Here is a 21,172-nt window from a genome sequence, read left to right as displayed (position 1 = left end):
CTTTTTTCATCGTGTCTCGCATAGAATTTACATTATCTCTTACTAAAAAAAAAAAAAGGAAAAAAAATATCAGTTCATTCTTTATTTTTTCCTTCCTTTTCTTACAATCTCATCGTCTACCATCTCAATTTCAGAAGATTAAATCAATTTAAATTTCGCGTAAATACATAAAAATGCCTAGTCTACTTATGATATTTAACGAACGTATTGAAGATAGAGGCAATTTTTCTAATGGCTGCTTCAAGCTCGATGTCAAGTTAGAACGATCAAAGATAATCGACGCTCGAGAGAGAGTTTAACTTGGTTTCATTAGACCCCTTTGTCGTTCGAATGGCGCATCACGAACAGTCGACGATTATTCGCCACGTTAATTACCAGCCATTAACAAGTTTCAAGTACAGCCAGCAAATCAAGGTCTTTCGTTCTACTTCGCTCAATTTCCCTCCCACCTTTCTTTTTATCATCCTTCCTCTCTTTATTTTGTCCAACGTTCTTCTTTTCACACGTTTCGTACCGTTTCGTACACGTGTCTTCGATGTTCGATAAATTGGATTTGCAGCGACCACTTATCCAGCCCACCTGTCGAACTCTCACCTTGAATGTTTCACACTTTGCGAAATTGACGTTGCTCTTCATCTTTTTTCTTCTTTTCCGTTTTTTTTTTTTTCGTTTTTCGTGAAACGATTCTATCGATCATCCGTATTTCCATTAAGCTTAAACATGTATTTTGCAGATTGTATTTCATATGTTGTCGCACGTGTACCCTATTTTCCGTTCGAAACTTATTTACTTTACCTTTGTTTCCTTCTAACAGGTTAGCTGTTTTTGACGAATATACTCGTCACGAAGAAATAACAATATTTTCTGTTACGACGAGTATACTCGTCATCGCTTACTTTTGACGACACGTTTCAGACGCACACCTTTCTAAGAGGTCGCAACAGCTGACTGGTTAATCGATTTAAAAATTCGATGAAACACTTGACGATCCGAGGCTGCTTTCGTATATTGCACGATCAATTTGAACATCGAGTACGTTCGTGCTATGTAGACACGCGTACAAGATCGTAAGGTATTTTTATCATCGATCTGTTTGTTCTAATGGTTGAAGTAAGCAACGATACATACGCGGTATTTTGGGATAGGACAGTCATTCGTTAATCCTCCTGCTACGAAGCTTCACAAATCATCGAAGCTTCTTCTAGGTTCGCAGATATTTGTGTGAATTATATACGTTAATGATTGTACAATAGTTTTACTCAAACACACGAAGCTAATTATGTTTCGAACGTCGGAGAGACATGTAATTATTAAGAGCTTAAGAAACAATTTCGCTCAAGAAGACGAAATTAATTACGCTTGGAATGTTACTGAGAGAAAAATGTGATTGTTAAAGGGCTGAAGGAATGATCCATTTGCAGAAACAAGGTTAATTATTTTGTTAGTCGAAGCTTTGCATGTTAGAAAAAGAAAATTGCGATTATTAACCAGCTGCTGTTGCGACGTGTTCGAAAAGTAAGCGATGACGAGTATACTCGTCAAGCAGAGAGTATACGTGGCTCTTACAGTATAGAATTAAGTTGTAATGAAACGACTGTTTTAGTTTTGTATTCTATTACTGTCAGAGCTTTTTATAACACAAAATATTGTCATTACCTCGTGACGAGTATACTCGTCAAAAACGGCTAACTGTTTAATGGGTTGAAGGAATAATCCACTTAATAAAACAGGATGGATCTTATTTTGAAGCGCAGAAAGGGGAAAATATGGATATCAGGGGGTCGAAGAAACAATTCACTTAAAGAAACAATATTGATCGTGGTTCGAGGCGTAGATAGAGAAAAATGTGATTATTAAGGGATCGAAGAGACAATCCACTTAAAGAAACAAGATAAATTGTGCTTCCAGTGTTCTTGGGAGAAAAAAATGTAATTACCAAGGGATTGAAAAATACGATCCGTTTAAATAAACAAAATCGACGATGCTTTGAAGCTCACGAGGAGAAAAATTGTGATTATTAAAGCGTCGAAGAAACGGTCTACTCATAGAAACAAGATAAATCATGTTTTGAATGTTAGAAAGAGAGAAACGTAGTTATCATGGGATTGAAATTACAGTTCACTGGAGAAACAAAATTGATGGTGTTTTGAAGAGTAGATCAAGGAAAATGTAACTACAGACGAAGCATTTATCAGAGTTTGGTAAATTACAAGGAGCAGATACGAAGAAGTTTTATTGTGATTCCATAGTTTTATCATCGTTACAGGCTGCTGACGCCACCGTGAGCGTGTATCTTCTTTTCTCTATTTTCCTCTAGCATTTTCTTTAATCTCGCTACCCCCAGCGCGGCCACGCGTATCGTCTTTATTATCGCAATATCGGGAAATTTCTTTGGACCGACGATAATCGAAGCGACACGCTCCGAGTAAAATTTTTATCGTCCCTACCCTCGTCGCTTGCCTCTACCAGAATCTGTTAACGCGTTCTGCAGATCGCGCGAAAATTTTACCGACGTTCGACGTTTCGTTGTCAGTCACCTCTTGTTACACTTACGATCGTTTTTTTCCTATTTCCTGTCCTTTCCTTTCTTTTTCTTATCGCTCGTCGCTGAACAAAATTCTTGCAGGTTTGCCAAACACCTGTAACGACTAAAAAGTAATCGCGAAGAGTTGGAATTGTTAGAAGACAAAACGATGGATTTTACACACCTTTTTGCTTTCGAAATTGTTAATAGTATGCGTTAGAAATAAATTATCAACCAGTTAGCTGTTGCGACCTCTTTGAAAACTTTGAAAAATCTGCACCTTAAATGCACCTTACACGATGACGAGTATACTCGTGAAAGCAGCTACTGGTTAAAATCGGTTGATCGATAAAATTGATCGAGCTTCTCGGAACATATATCGAGTAACTATACTTTTCATCGATACTTTCTATTTCGATTCTTGAGAATATCAATGGTGTTGTACTTGTATAGCGAAATTAAGTATAGAAATAAATGTACCGAAGAAAATTCTCAATTTCAAGTAAGTTCAATGATGAGACCAGAAGATGACGTTGGAAAAGATCTTTATGTTTTTAAAACAAACTCTCTTCTACTTTTCAGCTTATCATTTTGATCGATGTAGCTTCTGAAATGAAAATGTAATTTTATACGTAACTTTATACAGCTATTCGTTTTCGTTATATCGCTTTAATTAGAGTCATTTTATTGGACAGATTGTTTGGACAATATATTACGGGATCGTAATTCTAGTGTCGAGCCAACCTTACGTTTCGACTTGCAATTAGTACAAGCGTTGTATATATCAACGCGTTCTCTGACAAATTTTTGGCCGCGTTACCGAACATTAGAACCAGAGAAGAAGCAAAGAGAATTAACGTTTCGAGTACACTTGCAAATTTCTTACGATAAGTTCGACCTTAACAATTTCGATACAGCTCTACGGCGCAAAATCGAATATTTTGTTTCGATAAGAAAATGAGTTATGTGTGTTGGAAAATTACCGATAAGAATAACGCAAGACACATTTTATTTTTAAATTAACGAAGTACAAATATCAAGGTAAATGTAAAAATTCTCCAACTCCTTTTGCGCCTTGTTTTTCAACTATCGTTTTCGTCAAACGTTTTCGTCGAATATTTGCATCGTTGTTCATCGTTTCTTCGTTAGTCTAACCATTCGAGAAGAAGAATAACGTTAAACGTGCTTGAAATTCAATACTTAGTTTAGTGAGAAATCTTCAGACTCCAGTAAACGTTTGTTTCGTCGAATGAGAAAAAGTAAATTAATGAAAAGGAAAGAAGACGAATCGTTAGATAATTTGAGAATAAAAATTCGGTGATCGTATCTCGGTAAATTAAAGGAAGATCCGTTACGTGGTATTGAATATTCGCCGGTGGATGCACGTGTTCAGCGTATTCGTCTCAATATCGACGGCGTGGGTAGACGAGATAAAGTACAATCAAGAGGATACGTGTCTTACGGGGTCGAAAGTGAGACATATTGCTCCTCTTACATAAACGTAATCGAGACGTAAATACGTGTGTCGCTGATGCAATCGTGCAAACGTGCAAACACGCTCGTAAAGTCGGCTGACAACTTTTTTTCAATCAGTTGTTCGTCCACTGTCATTACACTTTTATCACCGGATACTTTTAATAAAAAGTTATCTGTCATTGGCAACGAGCAGACTGCCAGCATCTATGCAAATTCATAAATTTACGAAGTCGAGCGAAAAGAATAGAACGGAATCTAAGCGGGATTTTCTTTCCCTCGTTAAATATTACAATAGACGCTGAAGTTGGGGTATTGTGCGGATACTTGCGCCTTTAAATTTCCCATAATTCCCGTAATTCCCATAAATGCACAGAGATCCGCGTTCTAACAACAAGATACGTCTCGATTCAAAGTTTATCATTTAGATGGCAAACAAACAACGCTACTTAGTAACGTAACGACTTATATTTTCTAATGTAATAGATTTCCTAATGCTACGCTTAATACATTATGCATGCGAATGTATTCATGCTATTACGTATGAAGAGTCGACGTAAGCAAATGGATAGGACGTCTGTCACAAATGAACATCGTTTTCTAATCTTCCCGTGCTATTTCGAATTTTTAGTGTTATTCGCATTTGTCACGTTTCTTCTTTTCTTTTTTTCTTTTTTTTTTTTTGTTTATATTTAGGGTATTGCAAAATTAAAGTACCATAGAAATTGTGCTGTACAATGGAAGAAACAAGCAATTTCGTGTAGCACTGGAACGATAATTAACGTATTGCGGTATAATGAATATACCTACGTATAATGAAGCAATTAAACCTTCAACTGAAACGTCGTTTATTGAAAAAAAAATACGATTTCGTCGTGACACAATGTAAATGGAAGTTTGAAGAAATCCTGGAATCGAACTCGGCAATTACGACGTACGAATACTTGTACGATTATTTAAAAAAAAAAAAAAAAAAAAGAAACGAAAAACAAATGCCAGCGATGTAACAGCGATTTTTCGGCTTACAAAGATATTTTTTTGACTGGCAGGAATTTTTCCAAGGAAAAACCGGCAAATTTTTTCCTCCGGAAAAACGTGAAAAATGCGAAAAACACAACGTTCAAAAATTCGATCAATCTGTACGAAGAATTTGAAAATTCCAAGAATTTCCTCTGGAATATTTCACAAAGGTAGAAATATTTGAACGTTGAGAGAGAGAGAGGGAGGGAGAGAGAGAGAGAGAGAGAGGGCTGGCTCCGTGGGAACGGTTGGATGATCGAGGGAACAGTTTCGCCAGCGAGCAAAGTTGCTCTGTTATTCTTCTTATCACAACGAGCCGGCCACTGCTTAGTCTCCCTTTCCGTTTTCCTTTCATCTTCGTCGCCAAGTTTATCCACCGCCGGTCGCATATTTCGGCGGTTGCAGATGTATTAAGGCTGTTCATCTCAATATTGGAAAACTTGCCCGAATAAATGAAGTTCTGGCGCGAAACAGGAATTCTCTCGTCAAATTGCGAGTAGCTGAGGGCAGAGTTTCTTTCCACGCCGAAACTTCCTCGCTATCGTTTCTTCTCCTCCTTTCTTTCCCTTTCTTCCCTTTTTTTCTTTCGCTTTCCTTTTTTTCTTCCTCAACGCGTGACCCCGGTATTTCGATGAATTCACCGGCTAACAATCCCACTGTGCACTCTGCTTTGTCCTCCTTCGGCTTCCTCCTTCGCCGAGATAAAAATCTGATCGAGGAAACGTGTTCCCATTCGCGAATTAATTGCGAAACGCGTCTCTTTGCAACGCGTCTCTGTGGTAATCCATTTGGAAAATGTATTCCCATCTGCAGATCTTCGTATTAGTCGTTTGTTGCGAGTCGGTTCATTTTGATTTCGTTGCTTTAGCCAGTCGCCTGTTTTTGACGAGTATATTCGTCGTGAAGGAACGAGAACCTTGTCAGTAATAGAACTCGACAACGGAACAGTCGTTTCGTTGCAACTTGATTCTGTATTATAACAGTAACACGTACTCTCTGTTTCACGAGTATACTCGTCATCGTTTAATTTTTCCCACATATTTTAGCTACACAAAGTTTCAAAGTTTTCGAAGAGGTCGCAACAACCAACTGGTTAAACGTGGTTTATTTGTAGTATAGTTTTAAGTATCGTACTGTTACATCAGTACAGGTACGTAATTGAATATTTTCTCGTTCCTTCGTCAGTATCAGACTGCGGATCTTTATGCCACTGTGGTGAATTTAAAGATGCAGAGATTCAGAGGATGCATTGATACACAAAGATTACATTAAAAGTATAAAATGCGCAAAGTGGTGCGCTGGTTATAACAAGTTACATTACATACAACAAGTTACAAACAAATTGCATAAAATTTCACAGTTTAACAATAGTTATATATATATATATCTAACTGTATCAAAAATGACAAAAATGTCTCGTAATGTATACAACAAGCGCGTATATAACATTAACCATATTGCAACAAGTGTATTAGTATAACAAGTATAACTGCGGCATTTAATTTCAAAAATTCCTTACGGAGCGCGCAGGTGAAATGAAGCAACGACGAGTATACACGTCGAACGCGTTGCAAATGCTGCCACTATAAATTTTACGAAAAAACTAAAAGTAAAGTTTATTCGATAAGAAATTAACCATTCGTTATTAAAAATTCAGTTGATTTCAGTGTGGTATTTCTCGAAGCAAGGTACCACATAAAGTGACACTTCGCAGGTCGAGCACCAGTAACGTGACTCCTTACGGATTCCATTTTTTCAGTAGACTGCACATGATCGAAGTGGATTTGCTTTTGATGGTATAGCTGATATAAAGTTACATAAATTGGTATAAAACAAAACAATTCAGGGAATAGCCGACATACGCAGCAAAGAGAATAATCAAACTATCGAACGATTTTTTATAAAATACGTAATAGGTTTACTGGAAGTATAAAGGAAACATACCGCTAAATGTCATTTATGTTAGTTTTTACTGAAATTGTGAGTTCTTGTAGTAAATGGTAATTTTGTATTTCACACGACAAGTATATACACCAGCCTCGGTGAAATAAAGTTTTCGATCGACGTATATACACGTCGAACGCAGTTAACTGATTAATACGCAACAAGCATATACATTGATTATTTTATACAAAGTTGAAAATTCAATTGCCAGAGGTCTACCCTCTAATTCTTAGGCGACTGGAACAAGCGTTACTAAACTTTTTTTTTTTTTTGCCGGCGTGGCGGACAAAAAGGAAGTTGCGGGAAGTTGCTAAACTTCCGTGGACGACCACGGCGGTTTAAATCAATTCGAAAAGTTTTCGCCCGACGTCGAAAGAAATTTACAGAGCTTCCGGACGTGGGCTCAAAAAATTCTCGAGTCGCGCGTGCAGACGCGAAAATACCGCACCGCCACGGGGAAAACAAGCGAGATTAATATCCATTCTACGTAGAAAAATTCCGTCGAAATTTCTTTTGCATTCTCCGCGTTGAATACGACAATTTTCTTACTCGTCTTATTTTTTTTTCCAAAGAAAAAAAAAAAAAGAAGAAGAAAAATAGAGAAGGAAATACAAAACCATACGCGATAAGGCAAGCGATTCTGTTCCGTAATGAAACTTATATCTTTCCCGTTTCCCTCCGCGAGATGGGAAAAGGAAGGGATGCGCGATAATCTAAGAATTTGTTTCTTCGTTCGCTCCACCCCCACCTAAATTGTTGCGCGTTGCTTTTTAATGGCTGGAAAACCGGCGAAACTTTTTCCATGCGCACACGAGCCGCGATTTATTAGGCGATGAACGGTTTAATAAGATTCAGATAAAAAGAGGCTTATGAGATGCCTGGCTAGTTGCACGAGGAATCCGCGCCTCTCGTCGCCTCCTTTTTACGTTTCTTCTTTTCTTCCTGTTCGTATCGCTTTCTACGTGGATTACATACGGAAGTCGGCTTTATTAACATTGCTGCCAGGTGGACGAGATAAGAGTTAATCGGTGGAACGTGGCTTTATCCACGCCGAACGGAGACGCAACTAGTTATCCAGATAGACGTTACATTGTCACGTAAAGCAGCCCTTGATCATCCTGCTCTTTTTTCAATCATGCGTCCTTCCAATGGTTGAACCTTGGAATTATCAGCTAAAATGTCAGCTAATTTGTCTTGTAATTTAATTTAATTATTTCATCGATTGAACAGTCTTCAGCATAGAAAGAGAGGCAAGCTTAGAGTAATTAGCTATTAGTAATTATTTAATGGATTGAACAATTCTTAGGATAGAGAATTACATAAATACAGCGTAATGTTACGATAAATATAAAATAAGTCTGACGCGTAATATTAAATAGTAAATTATTTAACAAACGATAATCTTCGCGTGGATATGCGCTGTATAGGAAAAAATGTATAGGCGTTTCTCGGTCTGGATTGTTCTTCCATGTTCTTACATCAACTCCATTAGATTTCACTGAATTTTGTATTGTATCGTAGTACGGCGAAGTTGAAAGAGAAGCGAAGAATGTCGAGAGGAAACCGCGTTTGTGAAGGTAATTTTGCTTCGTGTAAAATTAATGTCTTGCAACTCGTTTTTAACCCTCGCACTACCGACGCGCAGTCCTGTAATGGATCATTCTGGATCCAGATGCTGGATCCACTCCTCGTTCTTGTAGCACTTTTGTACGTGGACGTTGTCCGCTTTCGTAGTCCATTATTTTCAATTTTAATAATGTTTTCTTCTTCTGTTTTTTTTTGAAAGACGTACAGAAATAGAAATCGATATCCTTTTACATTATTTTTCAGCGAATCATAGATACGAATATATCAGGAGCGAAATACAAATAAACAATATTTATCCCGCACAGTTGCAACGTAACGTGGTCGTGAAATTGAAATAAATATTAGATTGTTTCTTTGTTAGATTGAAAAGTTTCTTTCGCTTTTTTAATCTTATATACGCGACATTTTTCATTTAATATTATTTCATTGAACTATGTATGATCCATTTTGTAGCAATAAAATATAACTCGATAAAATAATATAAAACAAAAAGTGTTGTGCATCTGTTTATTATTTCCTTATAGAACGAAAGAAATTTTTGGGACGACCTAACGCAATGATTTTTGGTAAATATCGCATCCCGCCGAGATAAACCCGACACGGTTGCCCGAGGGATAAGGAAATATCGAACATTTATTACTCGATAAATAATTTCAGACTTATTTCTCCCGTAAATTAATCGGCGAATCAATCGGTCGAGTCTAAAGGGGATACGAAACAAAATGGATAAAAAATATTTTTTGCACAGTTAAAGGGTTAATCGAACCGGTTACGGGTTGAAAGAGAATTCTCGATGAACCATCCTCGATCCGCTACGCGAGAAACAATCTCGGTGTTGAAACGGAAAGCGCAACTTCATTTGCCGCCGGGGTCAAGGGTTGAGAAACTCTCGAGGAAATGGTTTTCAGGGAACATCGACGACGACCACGGGCAAAATAAATTTATTTAGCTTTACCACTCGGAGGGAAATAACGCCCGCTGTGTCTACCACGTATTCTCCTCGCACGATTATATCGTCGAGTGCCGCGTGTATCTCCATTCGCCGAGGATAACAACACCCTGTTCGATCGTATCTTTAGTTGTCCGCTCATGCGGCTGATATTAAGACGAACGGTCGTGGGAATCGAAAGAAAGACAAGAATCGCGTTTAAAAAACATTACGAATGAAGCGAAACGACGTGTAATGAATTCAAGACGCGTGGCAAGTTGATGGAAATTCGTGTAATAGACAGAAACACACACAGATTTCTATAGACACTGAAGTTTACTTCGCCTATTTTACGTAAGATCAATTGCATCGGCCTGTTATTTCAAACACTCGCTGTCTTTTCTGGCCAAATCATCGAAAATAAAATAATAATCTGAAATAATTGTTACTACATATGATCGTTCTACGGATTTTTGAATCTTATTGCATCGAGCTTTTGGATGAAAAAGCGACGATTCTAACGATCCGACACTTAACCACATGACGTTCCATTGCGAAACTTTGAACTAACTTTTGGACAGTTAGCGAGTATATCGTAGTCGTTAGTTATCATAGTCGTTAAATAAAATACTAGTTTCAAGATTATTTTGTTCGTTCATTTTTATGATTCGATTAACCAGTCAACTGCGTTTGACGAGTATACTCGTCGTCGCTCGAACCTCGTGAGAAGACTAAATGCCGCTGTTAACTGGTTCAAATAAAACAGAAGGATTGTACAAAAATAGGGAGAAGGAAAGTAGTGAGATGTGTTAACACACGTTTGTCAGCTGTTGTTCGAGATAACGTTTCACAGAGTTTGATCGTGATTGCATTTCTAATCCCAAGATGTTAAAATCTTGGGCAAATTGATCCTCGGCAAGCCAACACCGATATCTGAAGATTAAATTTGATAAAAATTATCAAGTCGCCGCAGAAACGGCGTTGTTTCCTAATCGCGGGAACAGTCTCGCCGTCAACATTCGAACTCCTCCAAAGGTATAAAACTTTCCGTGTAATATTTTTTCGCGATTAGAAGATTAAACGCAGACGCTGCTATCAGAATCTCCGGACCTTCCGAGAAATTCGGCTGGAAATGCAGTAGTGACACGGTATTAACAAGATGATTCAAAGCTTGTGTCGCATTAAGTCGCGAGTGGATTCGTAAATCTTAGGAACTGCCGGCGAGCGAGCCAGTAGATAACGAGGCAAATATTCCAAATACCGGAGACGCGTAATTTAATCTTCGTAGATTCGGGCAGCACAAAGTCTGGAGCGCGGAACGCATTCCCGACAGACATTTTCGCTGTTGCTTTTAAAGAGCACCGTGGAACCAGCTGCTTCGGCCGAACGATGTTCTTGCGAAAAAAAAAAAAAAAGAAGAGTTTGTTTAGGAACTGGATAACTCGAAACGGAGCAGGTGAATTTCATACAATTCCGCGTCCGCCACGTGTAATTGTATAGAGCAGGAAATTGTATACACAGGCGAATTAAGCAGATGTTGGGTAGTTTGCTTTGAAGGATTCATTAAATGCGAAAGACTGTCTGAATCAAAGGCAAACGCCGAGCGACGAATAGAATTATTGGCGTAAGACAGATGTTTCTATAAAAGATTAGGTAACTTTGTGAAATTTCTAATTTTTTTGGCAACTGTTTTGGCAAAATGTAACTTCCGTGTCTTGAGTTTAAACGTGTCGCACGTTACGATGATTGCAGATGTTTGTGCTAATTTATCTTTCCAGGAACGTAATTGGGGAAGAAAGTTTAAACAGAGATTTGTTGCGCGTTTTAAATAATAGGTCGCATATTTAATTTACATCGTCACGGTTCATCGAGATATATACGTAGTCATAGTTGACTATAATTCAACATAATTGTATAATAACACCGAGTTCCATTTTGATCGGCTACCAGCATCATTCGGAAGTACATTTTGAAGCACTAAACTCTCAAATAACTATATTTTCAAGCTTCGAGAAACTCTTCAGCTGATTCGATTGGCAATTAGGAAATTAAATAAATAATCGTAAGAACAATTAATGTATATGTCTCTCGAATCTCGTAATTTATCATTTGTTAAAAAGAAAAAATGATAACGCATTTGCTCGTTGAATACATTAAGCGACACGCGTATCTATGCGTATATTAGCGATATCCTTTTAACCAATTAGCTGTTTTTGACGAGTATACTCGTCATGAAGAAACGGCGATATTTTGTGTTAACACGAGTATGCGATAGATAATATATGATATAGAAAGTAAGCGATGACGAGTATACTCGTCATGACACAAAATATTGCCCTTTCTTTACGACGAGTATACTCGTCATGGCACAAAATATTGCCCTTTCTTTACGACGAGTATACTCGTCATGACACAAAATATTGCCCTTTCTTTACGACGAGTATACTCGTCATGACACAAAATATTGCCCTTTCTTTACGACGAGTATACTCGTCATGACACAAAATGTTGCCCTTTCTTTACGACGAGTATACTCGTCGTCGCATACTTTTTGTGACACGTGTTAGGTGCACGCTTTTATAACTTTTGCAACAGTTAACTGGTTAAACGATCATATTTTCTACATAATCACACATCGTTTTAGAAGAAAATCTGATTGCCAATATTTTCGTTTGTCGCTGTATATGCATCAAAAGACCATTTCGAATTGCCTCGTTCGGCAGTTGTTCGATCAAGTCTGTTGATTTTGGTTTCTGCAATTCTGTTTGGACAGATCCTAGCTCGCCACTGTCTTTTCCGTGCTGCTTGTTGACTTGTTTTATCTTATCTCGTGGAGGATGCTTAAACTTAATTCCGACACGATGATGCCTCGATGGCAATAAAATTGTGCGTGAACGTCGATCGACCGTGTTTTATCGGTCTGGCTTTATCAGCTTGGCTGGCAAGAAACTCGTTACCTTTTTCTCGATTACCTTTCACTTCGTCGTCGGATCGGAAAATCTCGTTCGCCTCTCGAAACTGTCGCTAAAAGCTGTGTAACCTGGTTACTCGACGGCAGAAGGAAAAGGAATATCGTTCAAGTCGAACGACACCGCCCAAACGATCACAAATTTTCCTGTTTCTCCCCTGTCAAAGCGTTTGGTGAGACGCGACTCGTCCCGTATCTTTCGGTCGCGATAATTTTTTTAATAACCATAATCTTCCTTATCTACGAACAAAGAAAATTGTAATTCGTGTCACAGTTTCTACGATTCAATCGGGAACTTGGAAGCTAACGATCAGGCTGTGAATCTTTCCGCATTTATGGGATATTTAAAGATACTAAACTCCACAGAATAACGCACATAATACGAAAAAAAATGGATAAAACGTGGAAAGTACGATGCTCGTTGATAACATTTAGTGGGTAAGCCAGTTATCTGTTTAGGTTCCATTTTATTGCTATTTGTGAAAATATGAATTTGCATAAACATTTATATTACATTATATAGGTAATAATCAATGCTATATAAAGATAATAATGAAACCACTTTTTAACATATTAATAACAGTGTTTAATTAATAATCTGGAAGATATTATACAATTCGAACAGAATCATTATTTTATAATTATTATGATATATATAATATCTTATAGCCGTATGAATTAGTTTCTTCAATTGACGAGTAGAAAAAATGACGACGTTACAAAATATCGTTTTTAAAATTCTTATTATTATTTCCTATTATTTATATCATCTTCTCGCGATGAATCAGCCTACCAGAGGCAACCTTTTTCTCGAAAATTGCATATTAATCGCGTACTAGCGTAACGAAACCGAGAAGTCGAAAAATCATGTCGATTAGAATCAACATGGTCTAACATATAACACTCCATTTACCTGTTGGAAACCGAAAAACGATAAAGTTTTACACGCACGCCTGTTATTTCCCCTGGTGACTAATCAGCGAAAAGTAAATCGTTGTACCGCAGGTCTTTTAAAAAGAAAAGGATCAGAAAGATTTCGAAGGATCGCCGGACTTTACGACTTTCTCCTAATTACTTTCTATTAAAATTCACATAAAAATATACGAGGGCGAATGGAACGACAAAGAAATTTACGATTCGCTGGCGGCACGCAACTTCCATCCGCCGGGCCAATGAAATTTTAAGGCCAGACACGAAATTAATTAAACGACACTGCGTACGACAGTGTACGCACGGCACCAATCAAAAAATTTCCCCGCTGTAATACGGTGTGTCCATGTTCCATGCGACAAGTGATCGATGACACCCTGAGCAACGGTACTTCCGCAATTTCTGATTCTTATCAGTATCTACCTAACGATTCTGAATGAGCTTGGACACATTGATTTATTCTCAGAACGTAGAATTCGCAAAGCGACCTCATGCAAATTTTACACGGTCCACTGAAAACCTAGAAAATCTTATTATTTAATGGCGATGGCTCGGAGATTAATTTTACTTTATTTAGTTAGTATCCTTCGTTACAAAGCATGTGTGTGTGTGTGTGTGTGTGTATGACATAACAGGTTCGTAACGAAGTCACCGGAAAATAAAAGCAGTAGAAGCCATCGAATTTGTATCGAATATCGGCAAGTGTCTTAATTCTTGCGGCAAGCGGTATATCTGGAACAAATTTGAAGAGTTTCAGCTTAGACCAGCGCTTCTTAAAGTTTCTCCATTCGCGACCCAATTTTTCCCGAATGAATTTTACGCAACCCTGGTTACATGCATAAAGAGCTGCAGAAAATAAATATGTACAAGTAAAACATTAATCGGTGATAAATCAGAGAAGTTTCGGTTTAAATTAATCTTTCTCAATGTTTTATAATTTTATCACCTATTTCCAGTAACAAATTTGCATATTGTTTAGACAGTAATTGATTGTTTGCTTCTGAATATTCGATATAACAGGATATCATCCGACCTTTTTCGGAGTTAGTCGATGTTGTTCTGATTTTACAGTCGTCGATGATGGAAAACGTCATTTCGTAACGGACGTGCGATATTGATCATTGTAAGCGTGTTTTAAGCCAATTTTAAGAGATCGTTGGAAATTTTATTCTAATTCCGAGAAGAAATCCATTTTAACGACTTTTTAAAAAATTGCTGTTTTATACATAAGTCGATTCGTGATCCTTCAGCCAGTTAGCTGTTGCGACCTCTTTGAAAAGCGACGACGAGTATACTCGTCAAAAACAACTGACTGATTAATGACAGATGATGGATGTTTTTTTATTTCACCGGTCTCTGTCAGTTGTAGAAATTTTCACGACACCATAATTCCTTTACGCGATTCCATACGGGCTTCGAGAAACCCTAATTTTAGCCAAACGAGTTTTGTATCACGAAGAATTCTAAAAATAAATCTTACCATTGGACGAGCTTCATTGACAAATTTCCGGTTTCAACTGTGACATGGTACGAGTCAGACAGAAATAAAACTGATAATTTCCGTTACAATGAATTATTCAATTCTCGAATAGCCACGCGCTAATTATATTCCCTGTTAATCTTCTCTATTTTCCATCAAATTTGCTCGATTCAGCAATCTAATTCATCGACATGAAAAAATTACAGAAAGCCACAGCAGATTGAAAGATAGCGAGCAGAAACCATAATGTAATTTTCTCATTTCCATTCAATTCTTTCGCTGTCCTCGTCTGTACATCTGCACAGTATGTTTTTTCCTCGTTCCAAGTGTTTCTTTATATCGTCGTCTCGAAAAGCTTGTAAGCGGTCGTAAATCGAAGAACGGTCGGTTAAATGGCTTTTGTCTAATACTCGCTGCTAGTTGCAACACAGCACAGCGAAACGATATTCTCGTTGAAATCCAAGCGCGATAATAAAGCAGCCTGTTTGCCAGTCGCAGCTTCCGATGTATCTTACTATTTTATGCAGTGACGAGTCGTGCCGTATTCGGCCCAGTCGTTCATGAAAATAGTCGGTTTGAGTCATGAAATCGGTGATCGTCACGAGTGGCTTGGATTCCACTTTTGCAACAAACGATGCGCCGTTCTTGGCACGTATCGCGTGAATGTTTAACAAGGATAAGTATTATCGCGGCGCGCCTTGGTTTTTCCATCCAAACCGTCGATAAAACTGCCTCGTGAAACATGCATTGTTTCTTTGGATAATTAGAGAAATTTTTACAGAAATAATTAGCAAACGTGCTGTTAACTCAATTTAATTAGGAAATAATCATTTCGATATTTTTACTATTTATATATTTACTGTCAACTTTGTACTTTATATTTTATATGTTAACTTTAATTATATTTTACTATTCTTTTTATTATTTATTATATACATTATTATTAACTTAAATTTTAATTGTTCGTATTGTATTTAGAAAATTGTAACTCGAACATGTTCCCGTGTATTTTCGTATTTTTCAATTATTCTCTGTCGCGTATCCTATATTCTCGTTATCATTCGTCCGATCATTCGCATGTTTCGAAAGTGTACTTGAGAAAAGTTCAAGAAGTTTTGCGGGGCAAGAGCGAAAGACCATTTGACGGCTCGCAAAAATTATTTGCTAAATTAGTCGCTAATAATAGATTCTAGGAAACAATAGTTGAGCGTTTAACTTTGTAATTTTTCATGCTCTTAGGTTGGTATGTTTTTTTTTTTTTAACTCAAGGCCGAATTATTTTGGGTTGTAAGATTCTCGAAATAAATATGCAAATATCGAAGATGCAGGAATTTACGGCCAGTTTATTACATAAAGTCGAGGCTTCGTTGCGAGTAGAACGAAGAGTATAATTGAACTACTAACCGCAGTTTTCGTATGAATCATTTTTTATTGTCATTGAGACTAATAAATTCGTTGCTATTGACGCATACGTTGTATCTATGACATTCTATGAAATTATCCAAGTAATGCAGCTGACGCAACTGGTGCATTTTTATTCTTGTACGTTTCGATAAATTGATTTATTTACGATATCCGGTTTTAGCTTTGTTCAATTAAAACAATTTCCCTTTTCCTTGAAGTTGTAGTAAGTAACATCGACGACTATACTCGTCGTCGCTTACTTTTCGCGACACATTTTACACAAACACTTTTCAAAGTTTTCGCAACAACTAATTGATTAATAGAACCGGAATTAAGACAATAAATTGAAATAATCGAGACAATAAATACAGTCGAGATAACAAACAATACAAATACGTATCCACGTTCGAAATATTCGATTAGTTCAATTTCGCTCTCCACGTCTTGTTACAAGCACGTAACAAAAATACTTCCATTTAATGAAAAAGCCGATTCAACTCTGCGACAATGACATTAATAAATGGTATACCGAGTTCTCGTGTTAGTTCAGTTTACTCTACGAATTCCAATTCTATTCCACTTCATCCTCGTTCGCTATAAGTCTGAAGGAAAGATCTCTCTTCCTCAGGAAGTCATCGATCGATTCCATATTCCCGCAGAACGGAGCCGATAGACTCCGAACAAAGAGACTTTCATCGAAATCACAGAGAGTGGTTCGTCAATTTTTCGGAATTTACTGTGTTCTCTGCTCCGCTTCTCTTTTTAATTCTTCTTCTTCTTCTTTTTTTTTCTTTCTTTTTTTTCTCCTTCTTAGGAGGGAAGAGTCCTCGTGTTGACATCGAGTAAACTTTCTTGGCTCTCGGCTCCGACTCTGAAAGCGATCGGCCAGCACTCGATGCCGAGTAAATAAACGCCACGCGCCTCCGACACCCCGCGAACCATTATTAGCAGCGGAGAATTTGAAAGTGATCGATATTCCGTCGTCACACTGGGCCCGGCCCCTTTTATCGGATTAATGAAAGTCAAATTATCCATCCTTTCTTGCCCCGATGTTTACCAGCCCTTCTTTCAACGATCAATTTCGATTTAAGAGGAAAATGGAGCCGCGAGAGATTCCTCGTAACTCGCTATTTCTCCCACGCTCCAGGGCTCAATAATTATTTTATTACACAGTCATAGCTTTAGAACGTTGTTTTGTTCGCGTTCCACAGCCTCTGTATTTTTAATTTGTTCGCGAATAAAAAGTTTCTTTCAGCAGTGGAGAACAGCGTAGGAAATATCCTTTGTCATTCGCCGTCTCCTCCACGAGACGATCGAATGTCAGTTAATCATCTTACGATAGAGTTGCTTCCATGTAACGATATAACGTTCGCTTGTCGCTAGATTCTTACTTTATCATCTTTGGACGACCCTCAGGAATTTCTTTTATCTGTATGGAATTCACCAGGTGTTTGCTGTTACCTACGTTTCTCGATTCTGTACTGATATTTCATCACGTATGTGTACCATTGTCGTATCACCATGACTAAACCACATTTTTCGATGTTGGTATTATTTCGAGTAATCGTAAAAATTAATTATCTCACATTTTTACGCGTAACTGCATGCTCGTCTACCAGGTTGACACGCGAGAAATCAACGAACATTTATCTGAATTTATCGGAAGGCAAATATAATGGGAGCCGGCGTTTAGATTATCGAATTTAATCGCCAGGCGCCAAGTATTAATCCAGCCGACGATACACATTTTCTGCCAATACACGAAGTTTAGATAACGTGCGAACGTATTAGAAGATCAATTTGTATCGCAGATACGGGCCACTTTGGCTAATGACAATTCCATTTACTTTTACGATTGCCTCGCGAAATATTATGTCCCATTACGTTAGAAAGAAATTAAAAAATGACTATAAAACGAGAAGAAAGTACCAGCGTTTCTTGCATTAGCCTACTTCCTAAATAGAGTAATTAAAATGGACTTTCGGCCATCCGCGTCCTGTTTAACCAAAGTTTCGTATTATCCGAGATGCTTTGAACACTACCATAACATCATCTTTTTTGTCTGACACGAAATGTTCACGCGAACAGTACAAACGTGTGAATAGTCGGGCATTGGAAAGCAGTTGATCAAATTTTCAGTCGATAAATACTTAAATAAAAAGGATGAAATAGTTAATTAGACCTAAATACAGGCACAATATTATCAAAATGTTTCCTATGATTTTATCGTACGATTTACGAACACTGATCGATCTTTCCGTATTATCCGAAACACATTTCTCTGAAATTTCTATTGAAATCTGAATTCGCTTTTCTAACTATCTTAATGCGTAACATAAGATTATATGAGAAAGGATAGATAGCAAAGAGAGGAAAAATTAGTGGAAGCTTCTTTGCAGCTTCTTTGTTAGAATCGCGTTATCGATGTTTCATGATCGCGGAAGATAACAAATTTGAAATGCACCAGCGTTTTTAACTGGCGCATCGGGCGAAACAAGTCTCAGCACGTGCGATGCAGAACCGTAAAACACGTGGCTGAATACGGCGATCGTTTAGAACGTGGATGGTGCTCGTAAATCGACGATCGTGTTTAAGACGGATGCAAGTTGCTTGCGAACTGTCCATATATGGTCACGAAAGTGAAACGAGCCTGTACAAAATTCGTTACACAATTTTCCTATCCACAAACGTCGCATATGCAAGTCAAGGTCTGACATAATTAAAGAACGTTCCATTGTATTTGCACATCTGTTCATGTGGAACGTTAGGACAGTTTTTTTTTCATATAAGACGTAATAGTTGGTTTAAATGACGAAGCAAGCAATCGATAAATAGATGTTGCACGGTAACCGTGCGGAAGTAATTCAATTCTACGACAATTGTTTTGTAAATGTAGCGAGAGAAACGCGATGAATATGAATTCAGAATAATTGAAGAAATTCTGTACTTTAACATTAACATTACCAGGCCCGATCAAACGACCAGTTTCAAAATTTGATTTCAAATTGTACGTTCAGTGTTTTATTCCCTTCGTTCGTCTAACTTTATGTAAATTCTTATATTAACAAAAGTTGAGAAACTGATTAATCGGATGGTACAAGAATTTGCATAAAGTTAGACGAACAAAAGAAGTAACAATGAACGTACAACTTTAAATCGAATTTTGAAGCCGATTTGACCGAGGTTGGAAAGGTTAGTGTTAACAAACGAGACACTAACAGAGCCAAAAGGAGGTTTCGATAGTGTCAAGCGTAACCTTTGCGCCGCGTAATAAATTTCTCCAGTCAGTTTCGAGTATTTCCACTTTCCACGCAAAGTAGAAGAAAGATTGAAAACTTTAGGATCGTAGGTTTAAGCAAGTTTAATTTAGAAAAGATTAATTCTATGAAAAAAGAAGAAAAAAGGTAAGAATCCGAGGTAGACCAATTATTTTTTTACATTTTAAACATTACGCTGTAATATCGGCAATTAGAAACTCATCGAAAGGAAAGATTCCGCGATCGAACGAGTAAACGCACCGATAAAAAAGTAGCTAGCAACCCTCTCGAGACGATTTCATCGCGTTCTACGGGAATCGCGATAGTTTTTGTGCATCCGTGACACAGAGATACACGAAATTGAATTTGTTGATAGTGAAACGTTGAGGAAAGGAATCTCTGGAGGACGGTGGAATCGGTGCCGACGACGATTACGAATTTCGCGCGATCTAAGAATGCTGGCCATCGGATTCCAGCATTTTTCAGCGATCACAGGCCGGAAAACCGGTGCCCATTTAATTCCTAACCGAACGTGGCGAGCTTGGGAATGGAGAGTTGTACGCGCTGGATCGCCTGTTGGACTTGATCGCGTTTACTTTCGTCGTTTTCTTGGTAAAGCCTATGTGCCACGGGTGATTAGAGATTTGCAGTGAAAGGAAAAAAGAGGAGCGATCTTTCCGCAAGTTCTAAGAGAATATTATTTGCTCCATTTCCAAGAATATTTTAACACTAAGATTACCAGGTCCGGTCGGACGACCGGTTTCAAAATTTAATTAAAAATTGTACACTTATTGTTATTTATTTTGTTGATCTAACTTAATGTAAATTCTTATGTTATCTGATTGGTCAGTTTCTCAATTTCTGTTAATATAAGAATTAGCCCAATTAGGTTATTTGTATTCTCTTTTAATCGCGTACGATCGCAACGCGTTTAATTATTAAAGGATACGTAAACACAAGGGTAATTAACATAATGACGGAGCAAAAAGCGATGCAATTTCGAAAAAAGCTTTTCATCGAACCGATACCCTGATTGTAATGAGTTTCATCGTGTGATTAAAGGTTGGTTGAATTTCCATGTTCTACTCGGATATTATTAATATGTACAGTGATATTATACTTCGATTTTTACTCCTTTTTCCTTTTAAATACTTAATTGGCTCTGTATAGTTTGGAAATACCTGAAATGTTAGAAATTTATTGTCATAATTCCACTCTCAATTAACGCTAGCGATAATTTACAAGTAAACTGTGGACGTTCATGTAAAATTCTTGTATTATCTGAATAATCAGTTTCTCAATTTTTGTTAATATACGAACTTACATAAAGTTCGATGGACAGAAGAAATAACAATAAATGTACAATTTTAAATTAAATTTTGAAACCGGTCGTTCGACCGGGTCTGGTAATTTTATTGTTAATCGTAAATCATTGGATCAGGGTGATCTTTTTAACGAAGAAATGGACATAAAAATTATTCGAAGAATGTAAAACTACGTATTTAAATCTTTTTATGGAAGATATGTATGTTTATAGAGAAATCGGATCGATATGATCGGACAGATTTTAGATGACAGTAATTACACTTTGCGCGGTCTTTTAGGACAATGTGAATGAAGTTTAGTATTCAATTTAACATACCAGTTACGTTAATTG

This window comes from Bombus vosnesenskii, unplaced genomic scaffold (genome assembly GCF_011952255.1).
Source record: "Bombus vosnesenskii isolate JDL3184/JDL3185 unplaced genomic scaffold, Bvos_JDL3184-5_v1.1 scf7180000013265, whole genome shotgun sequence".
Taxonomy (NCBI): Eukaryota; Metazoa; Arthropoda; class Insecta; order Hymenoptera; family Apidae; genus Bombus; species Bombus vosnesenskii.
Note: the sequence above shows the minus strand (reverse complement) of the source record.